Source organism: Pipistrellus kuhlii, unplaced genomic scaffold (genome assembly GCF_014108245.1).
Source record: "Pipistrellus kuhlii isolate mPipKuh1 unplaced genomic scaffold, mPipKuh1.p scaffold_m20_p_20, whole genome shotgun sequence".
Lineage (NCBI taxonomy): Eukaryota > Metazoa > Chordata > Mammalia > Chiroptera > Vespertilionidae > Pipistrellus > Pipistrellus kuhlii.
The window spans coordinates 11,638,070-11,649,956 of record NW_023425516.1 but is presented as its reverse complement, the minus strand read 5'-3'; the positions used below and the strand labels follow the sequence as shown (position 1 = coordinate 11,649,956).

Here is an 11,887-nt window from a genome sequence, read left to right as displayed (position 1 = left end):
TAATTTATAAAATACTTCAAGTCCATAATCTTAGCTAATCTTCACAATATTTATGGAAGTCAGATGGAGGCTGTTAACGAGTGAGTCTCTGAAGGATTCTGGGCCAATCTATGTGCTGATGGATGCCCACCTCTGGGCCAGTGCTCTCCCTGCACCCTCATGCCTAGGGGTCCGGGGAGACGTGGTATGTTTGCAGGTCATGGTGGGTAGCCTGAGCCTAGGGGAGGCTAAAGATACACGAATACATACGCACAACTGATGGGCACAGAGCCCAGATGGCATCAGCCAGGGGTTGGGGGCGGGGTGAGGAGGGACTCTGCTTTTGAGGTGGGAGGGCAGGAGAGGAAGGCTAGAGATACAGCCTGTAGAAAGGACACAGCCAGCTAACACTGAAAAGTCAAAAGACACTTACGAAGCCACACACTCACAGCGCAGGAGTGACTGGGGCTGGGCTGGAGAGGACTAGCAGGCTGCAGCCCCAGTTTGGCTACAAGGTGAGGTCAGAGCCACCTTTATTGCGAGTGAAAGAAGGGGCAAAGAACCCTCTTCTGAGGCCCTGAGCATAGAAATCTTGAAGGTGGGGAGCGTGTCCTTTGTACCCTCACACCCCAGCCCTGTGCCTTCTTCACTCACCCTCACCTCTCCTTGGTCTCTGTCAGTGTCCCTGCAGCTCTCTTGATTCAGCTCTGGCTCCAGGAGACCCGCTCAGTCCCCATAAGAACCAAGTTGCTCCAGGGGAGTGTGGCCATAACTGGAGGTGAAGCAAGGTGGTGGTAGTGGTGGTGGTGGGGACTGGGGGTGGTCCATAGACGGGTCTTCCCACTGGATGCAGGAGAATGAAGATGTGCGATAGAGGTTCTGCCAGGCCGGAGAACAGAGACCCTTTACAAAAGTGACCTCTCCTTCTGAGGCCTTGGCTTTGATCCGGGAATCCGGGAGGGTCCATCCCGTGGGCCTGATGGTACTTCTTGGCACTTATTGGCAATCCTGAATTCCATGCTTCCATCGGTCCAACCTCACTGACTGGAACTCCAAGAATCTGCCCTCCTCACTCTCCGAGGTCATCTAGTCCTGGTGGCTGCAGTCCTTGAGGAATGGAGCCCACGCTGTTCTTGTTCTGAGACCAAAGTCTGCGTTTGGGGCAAAGGAGGTCACAGCGCCTCACAGCTTCCTCCTCTCCCCCACACCAGTGTGGCCTCCAATCTGAGTGTCACAAATCAGGCATAGGCGCTACATGGAGGGTCACAGCCACCATCACAGGCACAGCTGGTGGGCCATGTGGGGATAGGTTCCTTCCAGGACACCCATGCTCTTTAGCTCAGGGTCTGGGTGTTCACGTCTCTCACTGTGGTTGCCTCCCCTGAAGGTGATCGACTCTCCAGTCCTGGGACTGAGGGGTTTCCTGGGACACAGGACCTCCAGTGGGGAAACCTGGAAGTCTCAGGGAAGCTGGGACGAGGTGGTCACGCTGCCTCACTTCCATTTCTGAAAATGTTCAGAGGTTAGATCTTACTTCTACCCACACAGCCTGCTTTTCCTCTGGAATGATGCACCGTCTTGTAGGTAAAAGGATGAATTCTAAAGTGTGACACCATGTAATGTAGAGGCCGGGTTGAAACCCTCTTTGTCACTCCCTGCATGTGCAGGTTTGGGTGAGTGACTTTATATTTCTGAGGCTAGGTCTCATTATCTGGGATAAGGCTGATAACACCAATCTCACAGGCCACAAGGATGAATGAAATGATGTTTGTCAATCAGGTGCATAGAATGGCCCAGGTACCTGTAGGAGATGGTACATCTCCCTGTCTCCTCCCTCTCCTTACTTGCATGAGAGTGATACCATTTGGCAGATGGAGGATGTGAGGCTGAGGAGTAGGAATAATTTACTCTGAGACAAAATGGCAGAATCAAAAATCAGCGACAGGCTTGCAGCTCTTGTTTGCCATCTTCCTACTTGGGATGAAACAAGCTGTCTCATCTGCCGTGGCCCCTGGATGAGGGGAAGGGACCTTTTCATTTATTTGTCCATCCATGCATCCATCCATCCATCCATCCATCCATCCATCCATCCATCCAACTACGCGTACCAACCACATGCGAGGTACTATTCTAGATGCTGGGGATCAATTGTCAACAAAGTGCATAGACTTCTTGTCTCCATGAAGCTTACATCATGGCAGGGGAGACACATGACAACACCCAGGTAGTATGATGTGAAGAAGTAATAATCACTCTGAAAAGAAAACAAAGCAGGTTACAGGGAAGAGAGTGGAGGCCTCATTCTCCTGGGGTGGCTATGGAAGGCCTCTCGGAGGAGGGGTGACATTTGAGCTGAGGCCCGAAAGAATGCAGCTGGGAACTTGTGGCCTGCCCCCTCCTCCTCCTGGAGCTCCCTGCTCAGCCCAGCTGCCCCAGGGTGGAGTCAGCTGCGGTGGAGACAGTGAGTCCGGTGTGGCTGCACAGTAGGTGGGAGTGCAGCTGTTTTCATCAGCTGTCCTTCCACAGAGCTGACTGCATTGCTGGTCTGAGCTTTCAGGACGAGGGAGGATCCCAGGCTGGAAAATTAGTGTTGAAGGTCAGACTGCATATGAGAATAATATAAAAAGGCTGCCTTGCTCCACTTGGGGACACTCTACATTTGGGGACAAGTCACAGTATATTCAGTTTCCCTTATAGCTCTTTTTCTTTGGCATTGCCTTTTTCTTTAAGGAAAAAAAAAAAAAAGTACAGCCCTGTTTGGAGTGCATGGTAAATGATTTATGAACATTATTCTTTTCCCTTAGTTCTACCTGTAGGAGCTCCAGCCCTCACAATCCTTTTCATGTTGATTAAGTACATTTGAAAGCAAAAGGAGACTCTGAAATTGCTTCACAATATAGATTAGTGGCTTCCCTGGACCTGGGAGGCATTCCTCATCTTCCCTTTGAAAGAGCTCCTTGCAGCTGGTTAAGCAGCACATCAGCCCAGAAACGGGAGCCAGTCTGTGTGTGCCGAGGGGGCAGATGGAGAGTGTTCTTTCTGGAGCTGGCTGTTAGGGATTTGAAATCCTGGGATCCCTGGATGAGGAGTGCTCCAGGAGTCATCCTTGCAGTCCAGGTGTGACTACCTGGCTTGGCCCTGGCTGGTCAACCCTGGTCGGAAGGATAAGGGCATGTTCTTTTGGACCTGTCCAAGCTCAGCGTTGTCAGGAAACCCCCTGATTAGGGCATGGGAGAGGTATGCCAGCCATCTTTGTATACCCGAGTCACATGGGAGGTGTGTGTGCAAGGAAACACAATCCATGGAGCCAGCAGCCAGCTGAAGGTCCTCTTGGCTTGTTCTATAGTTAAGGCAGGACCTTCCCTAGTTCCTCTCCATCCCTGTTTGCTGCTGTGTGATGGACATCTTGGACACATACTCTACGTAGTTGCCTAATTAAGGTTTAGCCTCAGAGCTCATTTTGACCTGGTCTGAGTTAACCTGGAAGGTAGACTTAAGTAGGTTCCATTTTTACTGCATGTTCAGTGTCTTCAGCCCCAGCCTGGCCCAGGGCCCCTTTCCACAGGTCTTCATGTCACAGATGAAGTATGTCCGTTTTCCCTGAACTCTCGGTCTGCTGCAGAAATTGTGACGTCCTCTTTCCACCCTCCTTGCCTCACAGATGTCCTGTGAGTGGCAGTCAGCTTCCGGTCTTTCAAATTCAGGCTCTGAGGGTTTATTATAATAGAATCCTCCGTCTTCCAAAAGTTATCCGCTCTAGGGCCCCCTTCTGTGAATGAGCCGAGGTCCCTCCTCTGGCCCTTCTCAGGTGGATTTCCTTAGTCATGCCCGGTTTGCTGCTTACCTACTGGGTGACTTTGCAAGTCCCTTTAGATCACTGGCTCTCCATTTCCCAATTATTAAACGGGAATAAGGCCATTTGAAGAACAAAGGAGACTCCAGTTTTGAAAAATGCTTTGTAATTGTGTTTATTATCTCCTCAAGACAAATGTTAAAGTAGACACTTTAAAAAATGTAAACATTTAAAATTCTACCCTCTGGCAACATGCATTGTGGGACATGGGTGAGACGGTGAACACAGAGGGAAAGACCCCGCCCATTCATGTGGAAGCCTGAGGAGAAGTACTGGTTGTGCTAACCTGGCCTCAGTCCTCCCAGTGGAAGGAGGGACTGAGTTCCTGCCATTGTCTTATCCCTCACGCCAACCTTGTGATGGTTTGGCCCCAGCTGAGCAGCTGGTGGAAGTGAGACCCAAGGAGATAGGTGAGTTCCTCAGATCACAAAGTCAGCAAGTGATGGGGCCGAGGGTCAAGCCCAGTTCTGCCTGACCCTGCTGTCCCTGCCTGTGATGTGATATGTCAGCGCCCACCTCCTGGGCCGCCTTGAGGTCAGCTGGGCCTCCATCATTGGCCTTGACTCACTGCCACCTCTACATCCGACCCCCCTTCAGCTGTTATTCTACCTTTAGCAGTTTACCCCCAGAGCTAAGCATTTACCCCTCTGAGTCTCCTCTCTCCCTCCCGCCCCCCTCTCTCCCTCTCTCTCTAATGCGCACACCGGGTGGGTGCTCATGAAGCACAGATTAATGTGTCAGCCCCTTCTTCCCGGCTAAGAGAGCGCGAGTAAAACCTCTACATTGTGTGCCTGGGAGGGCAGCTGATCCTGAAAGCGTTGTCGTCTAAGCAGATGTAGTCCCCTTCTGAGTTTTGCCTGGGCGGGCCCTGCCTCTGTGCAAGTTGAGTCATGCCTTGGGGTCAGCTTGGGAGATCTGCACCCTGGTGTCCTAGCCCCCAGTTAACGGCAGACAGCCTCTGCCTGCGGGGACAGGTGCAGTGAGGGGTCCTCATCCCTTTGCCATCACTCAGAGACACGTGTGCACAAGCCCCTCCCCAACTCTCTCTCCCTGTCCCTCTCTCCCCATCTCTCCTCTCTCCACCTTGATGTTGAAGGCTCAGTCCCACTTAAGCTTCTGCCCACTTCCAGAGCCCCCCCCTCTCTCCAGAGTGGTTCAAAGGGTCTTTTGAGCGGGAGAGTGAGGAGGTGGGAGAGTGGGAGTGTGTGTGGGTGGAAGTGTGGGTGAGCAGGCATTCCTGGGCCTAGGAGGAGAGGTGAAGCTGTGAGCTCCCCAGGGCTCCAAGGGTGTGTGGCTGTGTGCCTGGCGACTTGAGAACCAGCTCCAACCAAGAGAAATCTGTGGTGGTAGAGCCTCAGCGAAGGAATGAGACTCTCCATGAAAACAGACCTGGGTTGGAAGCTGCCTGCTCTTGTTTGGCAGGGTTGCGCACCCTGGAAGGGGAAGGCCGTGCCTTCCGGAGCGGTTGGGAGGCTCTCAGATGGTCCAAGTATCAGCTTGCTGGTAAGGGACTGTTTTCCCCACCAGGAGGACTGGCTGAGGGATTAGTGCAGTAGTAATTGGTTTTCTAATCAAGGCCGGATGGAAAGAAAGGCTGGGAGCCGTGGGAGAGCTCTGGACCGTGAGTCAGGGCCTTGGCAGACAGTGAGTGTGATACAGCTCCGAGACTCTCGCAGACCTGCCACCTCCAGGCATTGCTTATAAATGGACAGAACTTGCCCGGGGCTCTCAGCCAGGGAAGCAGGGTCTGAGCCAGGATGTAAACTCTATTTTCCACTCCCCGGTAATTCATGAAAGCCCCATGTAGAGGTGAAAGGGGCTTGGACCGGCCTATGAAGGTTGGACCACTCTTGGTCTCTCCCTGGCCGGGGCGGTCACACACCCGGCTCAGCTGTTTGGTGTCTGCATCTTGCTTTCCAAAGAAGCTGGGGAATGGTTAAGAAGGGCCTTTCCAGTTAGTCTTTGCTACTGAATTAAGTTGGTCAACTGTGTTGCCTCTCTCTAGATTGACCCCAGGTCCTCACAGGTTTTGGAATGTAGAGAATGAGGCTTTTGCCAGCTGCTGAGATGCTTTTGTGTTAAGTGAGTAACAGGGATGCATTTTCCCCCCTCTGGTGTACAGGGAAAGGGTAAGAATTTGTATTGGGTCCAGACCCCATCACGTCGTCTTCTGCCCTGCTCCGGAGAAACCCTCTATGGTGCTGCACCTGGTGGCTGCAGGAGCCAGGGGGTTAGGCAGTGAGGGGCAGAGCTGAGGGTTTGAATCCCTCTGCTCCTGATAAAACTAGGTGATGGTGGGCCCCTGGCTCTGACCATAGACAGTGTGAGGTGAGAGGAGAGGGAGAAGGAGAAAGAAGCCTCAGAGGCAGTGCTGTTGGGGCTGAGGGGCAGAGAGGTGGCTGGGAACCCAGGGTGCCACCCCTCCTGTAGCTCCCATCCAATGGCCTCCCAGAGCTCTCGGTTGACCAGAGAGGCCATGATGGCTGGGTGGAGAAGTTCTGTCCAGAGCAGCCTGATTGATCAGAGGGGGCAGCTCCTCCAGCTCTCTTCCTTCTGCTAGCCCTTTGGCTCAGTCATGGGCTAGGAACAGAGCTGCTACTGCTGGGGCTGTCGTCAAGGAGCAAGTTGATGACCACATGCAGAGTGTACACGGGACAGGTTTGGGCTTGAAGAACATTCAAGGCATGTGCCAGTTAGAAGCTGAAAGTAGAAGCAGATCTAACCCAAAGTGTATTAAACAGTAAGGAGTATATTTTCTTATACATTATGACATTATGACATTCAAACCAGGACTGCTCTGGGCTGGATAAATTCAGTGGCTCGATGACATCCACAAGCACCTGGTTCTTTGTCTGTCACTGAAATTGGCTGTGCTTGCAGACTAGCTTACCTCTGGGTCATACCGGGGTGGGCATCGCACCATGTCCGGGTTTAAAATTAGAAACAGTAAAGTGAGTCAGCCGTAAAACCGGGGGGCGGTGGGGATGGGGTGGGGTGGGGGAGGGAATGGAGGCTGTGACAAATGGCCTGTTGTAATTCATATAAAAATTTAAAAATTTAAAACGTTTTAAGTAAAGTCAAGAGACAAATGAGAAACTGGGGAAAAAAAATAAAAATTGAAACTCACATCACAGGGCTGTTTTCCCGAACATACAAAGAGACCCTAAGAATCAACAACAAAATATAACCCAATAGAAAAAATGGGCAAAGAATCTGAACAGATTATTCATAGAAAATACACATGGCTTACCATGTAAAAGGAAGTTCAGTCAGTCTTACACATAATAAGAGAAATGAAAACTATCCTGAGATAGCATTAATCATTCATATATTAAATGGGCAACATTCAAGAAGTTTGTGTCACGCTGTATTGACAGGGGAAATTTGGTAATATCAAAATTATAAACAATTTGCCATTTGATTCAGCAATTTCAAAATACAAAATTGATCTTAAGATATACTTGCACATAAGTGAAATTATATATGTGCTAAGTTTATTATTTGCAACACTGTTTGCAATAGCAAGCAATTGCAAATGACCCAAATGTCATGACAATGGAATATACTATGCATTTTAAAAGAGGGAATGGGGAACTTCTCTTAGTACTGTTATGGAAAGATCTCTAAAAAACATATTTGGAATGTAAAAGGGAAAAAAATCACCAAGGTTCAGAAAAGTGTGCATAGAAGATAGAAAACAAGACTCTGCATTTGTGTTTGCTTGGACAAGGGGGAGACAGGAATGAGAGGGAGACATTTCAGTGCATATTTTTATATACCGTTTGATTTGGAACTGTGTTACATGCTACCTTTCTCAAAACCAAACCAGAAACACTGAGCAGATCCCATGAAACCTCTGGGAAGACCTGCTGCCTTTCCCCCGGGCTGTGAATTGTGGAGTAGGAAAGGGATGGATTTAAGAAATGATCTAGAAGTGAACCCCCTTGGGTTGGGTGAGGGAGAGAGAAAAAAGGGCAGAGGCAGAATCAAAGGTGGTTGGCAGACATGGATAACTGCTCACAGGGTACGACCTGACATGGAACACGGGAGAGGCATGTTGGGGGAAGAAGGAGGCCTGCAGCATTGCTTCACCTTGAGAACCTGGTCTCTGCATTTCCCTAGTTACTCTGTCCCGGGGCCCTACCTTGTTCTATTTCTCTGTCAGCCCACGGACTTACAGTTTGCTGGGGACAGTCTCCCTGATCAGACCAGTGAGCACAACCCCTTGGGCGTGAATCCCGAGATAGAGCTGGGTCTGCGGGTGGCTCTGGCAGCAGCCTGGGTGTGAGGTTTCCCAGGGAGCAGAGTAGCAGATGTCTGGAGCTCTGTGGACAGGGAGGAGGCCCAGCAAGTGGACACAGCAGCAGAAACCCCACAGTCGCCACTGGGTCAGCGTGTCCCAGAGAAAGGGTGAATTCTTGTCTTCTGTTTCTTATCTGTTCTAATTCTCTATGGCTCACCATATGCTGCCGGAGAGGACCCTGGGGCCGTGAGCCCTGTGCCTGTATCTTCCCAGGACTAACGTCTGCCCAGGGGCACCACGGCACTGAGGGCTGTAGGAGAGTCAATGGGGCAGGGAACCCAGAGGAGAGGCCCTCTAGGCACAATGAATGTGTTCTACGTGACACTCACATGAGAGACGCAGCAGAATGGGACGTGCTTGTGGTACATGTACCTCTTTCCGGCAACAGCAGTCCGCCCAGCTCTGGGCCCTGCTCCTGGCGCACTGGCAGCGATGGGGCCAGGAAAAAAATGGACTTGGACTTGAGGCTAACAGCAGCTGTGCTTGCCGGAGTTGGAAGCTTTATGAATTGGTGTGTGAAGCAGGGCCACACTCTCGGTTTCAATTGTAGCTGGGAAGGATTAGAAGACAATTAATAAATCATTTAGTGCCCCGAGTTTAAGTAACTTGTTATTATGGGCTGCATCTCTTTATTACGCTTTACTGAGCAACATTGGCGAATTTCCTTCAAATGTCACACAACTTGTATGCCATTTGCTTCAGAAGGTTTTTTAATGCACACATAAATTATTAACCTGAATTCTTTGGGACACATTGCCAGAATCCCAGCCCCTCTCCCACCATCCCTGAGTCTCTTAAAGACCCCCTGTGCCAGGCCTGCTGCCCCAGGTGTGGGGAGGGCACAAGAGCCACTGGCTGTCTCCTTGGATTGGGCACCTGGGCAGAGACCTAAAGGGCCTGTGAGGGAAACGCTCATGTTTTGGGAGGATTGGCTGGAGGCTGGAGAGGAACAGTTGACCAAAACCCTTCCTTCCAAAGATTTGGTAAAAATAGGTCAGGCTGGCAGGGTGGGCCTGCCCTTAAATAAATCCGGGTCTTGTTGGCGGGGAGTTGGGGGCATTTCAGACACCCTGGGCTCCAAGCTGTTGATGGGAAGCCTCTTTCTCTACGATGAACTGAAGAATCGTTTCCACATTTCCTGGGCCTGATGCTGTGTCGTCCTTTTGTTTGTCTTGGTGGAGAGTTTAACGCTTTGATAAGATACCATTTCAGTTGGCTCCTGAATTATTACAGTCCCTCCCCACAAAGATTCTCAGGTGAGTAGACAGGGACCGGGTCAAAGTTCAAACTGATCGGCTAGCGTAGGGGTGTCAAACTCAATCAGAGAAGGGGCCAAAATCTAAAATCCAGCCTAAACCGTGGGCCGAATGGTTTACTGAACAGTCATAAACTGTCATTGTGATGGAAACGCAGCGGAGTGCAGTGATGACAGCGCGGTGCGGGCCACATTGCAAGGCCTGGCGGGACGGATTTGGCCCGCGGGCCTTGTGTTTGACCGCTAGCCCCTCCTTCTTCAGGTGCTTTTCTAACCACTGTACAACATGCACCTACCAAGCACCTAAAGCGATAGGTGCTCCTAGCGTGTGTGCACGCACATATGTGTGTGCACGTGCACACATGTTTACACATGTCTTTGTGTGTGCTGTATGTGTGTGCGTGTGTTGCCTTCACCTTGCTGTATGCATCATCATACTACTCCGGCCTCCGTAGGAGTCAGTGCCTGGTGAGCGAATGAATGAGCCACCCCGGAAGGAACACAGGCAGCTTTGAACAAGCTCAAGATGAGGGACAGGAAGAACCCCGCAGCCTGGAAGCATTGAGAAGGGGCTGCACTTGATATTTTTCCAGACAGCTCAAGGTTTACTTCTTGAAGTCCTCCACGGGCGCTTAACTAGTGGACACGCTCCCTGCCTTCCTAAGAGAATAGTCCAGAACCTTCCGTGATGTTTTCTCCGTGGCGTACCCTCCTCAAGCTCAGTGTGCCTTTTGGGGATGCCTGAGCCGCCTCCTCTCTGGGTCTTGTTGGCAGGGAGCATTTCGGAGACCATGGGCTCCAATCTGTGATGTCATTGATGAGATATTACAGAGGCCCAAGGCACCAGACACTGAGCCTGTTAGAAATGTGTGTAAAATCAGAGCGAAGAAGCTGTAAGTAGGAGCCTGGGAGTTTCCCTAGGAGAAGGTCAGAAGCTTGAGGGCAAGGATTTTGTGGCTTGTACTTTGACTGCTTGGAGATTTAAAACATTGTTTCGGTATGTTTATATGAGGTTGGATTTACGGGGTTACTGCAAAGCAAAATCACACGCGGGTGAGGAAGGCATGTAGGTCACAGAAAGATGGCCTGTCTTCTTTGAGGTGAGAGTGGTGGTGGTGGTGGTGGTGGGGGGGGTTGTTAAAGGCATTTTATCTATTAATTCCCTTTCAAGAGCACCAGCAGGGAAAGTCTCTGATTGGGTCACCGGGAGACACAGAGGCAGTTTCACCAGGAGGGGCCTCTGCAGAGAGGATTTGCCCTCAGTGTTGGAAAGCCTCAGGCAGCCCTCCTTGCCAGCTCTGCCACCCCTTTGCCCTGGAGGGAGCTTGCTCTTCACTCCCAGGCTGAGCTGCTTTTGTGTCTCCCGGGAGTGAAGACCTCACTGTGGCCAACAGAGGGGCCTCCGGGCCGGCCCTGCCTGAGAGGGCTTTCACCGGCCCCAGGCTCGGGGACAGTCACCTGTGCCAGCCTGTGGCACCGCCAGCTCTGCTGCCAGCAGGTGCCAGGTCTCCACAGTCAGCTGCTCAGGAGAGAGGCTGTTCTGGGTAGTTACAGCTAGCAAGGGATCCCGTTTTATCTACCTACCATCAGGGTTATCTGTCCTCTGCTGGAGGCACCGCGAGGAGCAGTGAGCAGGTACGGCAGATGGCAGTGCAGCCAGGTGATTCCGGGTGACAGGGTGGAGAGGGAGGGAGCAGTCCCTCCCCGCCCCCTCCCCCCCCATCCGGAGGCTGCGCACTGCTGTGAACTCAGGAGACCCCTGCCCTCCCCTGTTTATGGTGAAACTGGGCCTCCTTCAAGAGAGGCAGTTTTCCTACTCGGTTTGTTCTCAGATTGGTGTTACACCCTGGAGCCAAATTAGTGGCTGAGAACAATTGGAAACAAATGCTCTCTCAGCATCCCACTGTGATCTGGATGCAGGTGGGATGGGGAGGTGGCCTTCTCCACTAAGCCACCCTCTGAGGAGAGCCAGCATCCCAGCCGTGGCCCAGCGGAGCCCCCACGCTCAGCCCGTGCTGCACACACCTGCCTGCCCTCCGCCGACAAGCGGGAGCCCTGTGAAGTTATTTATGAAACAATATTCAGGACCAGCCCCCAGGGGCAAGTTAGGAATAATGAATGGAAGTGCTAATCGGAGGCCCAGGCTGCTCAAGGGGCCTGGAGCCGGCCTGCTGGTTGGGGGAGGAGGCTCGCTCCCTGGAGGCTCCTTCCTACAGCCACCAGGGTGGGCCCCCTTCTCGGCCATGTGGGTGGCTGTTGACTTGGCCTGGATGTCAGGGTGAATATTGGCGCTGCCTCACCTCTGGATGTGCCTGAAATGGGAGGCTCTCCTTTGTGATCCCTACAAACCTGCTGGTGACACAGCCCCTCAATCCACTGGCGTGTCTCTCCTATCAGACCGTAGGTGGCTAGAGGGCAAGGAGCTGGATTCTCCAGTCCGGTAAGGGTCTACACTCAGAACACATCTGGTAAAGCATGGAGGTTCCGCTGGCCTGGC

General features: G+C 51.8%; 1 protein-coding gene across 2 annotated transcripts in view; it reads left to right on the top strand.

Annotated features, from left to right (window-relative positions):
* PKNOX2 (PBX/knotted 1 homeobox 2) overlaps window positions 1-11,887 on the top strand; it is a 229,807-nt gene that overhangs the window by 36,098 nt on the left and 181,822 nt on the right. The window lies entirely within an intron of this gene.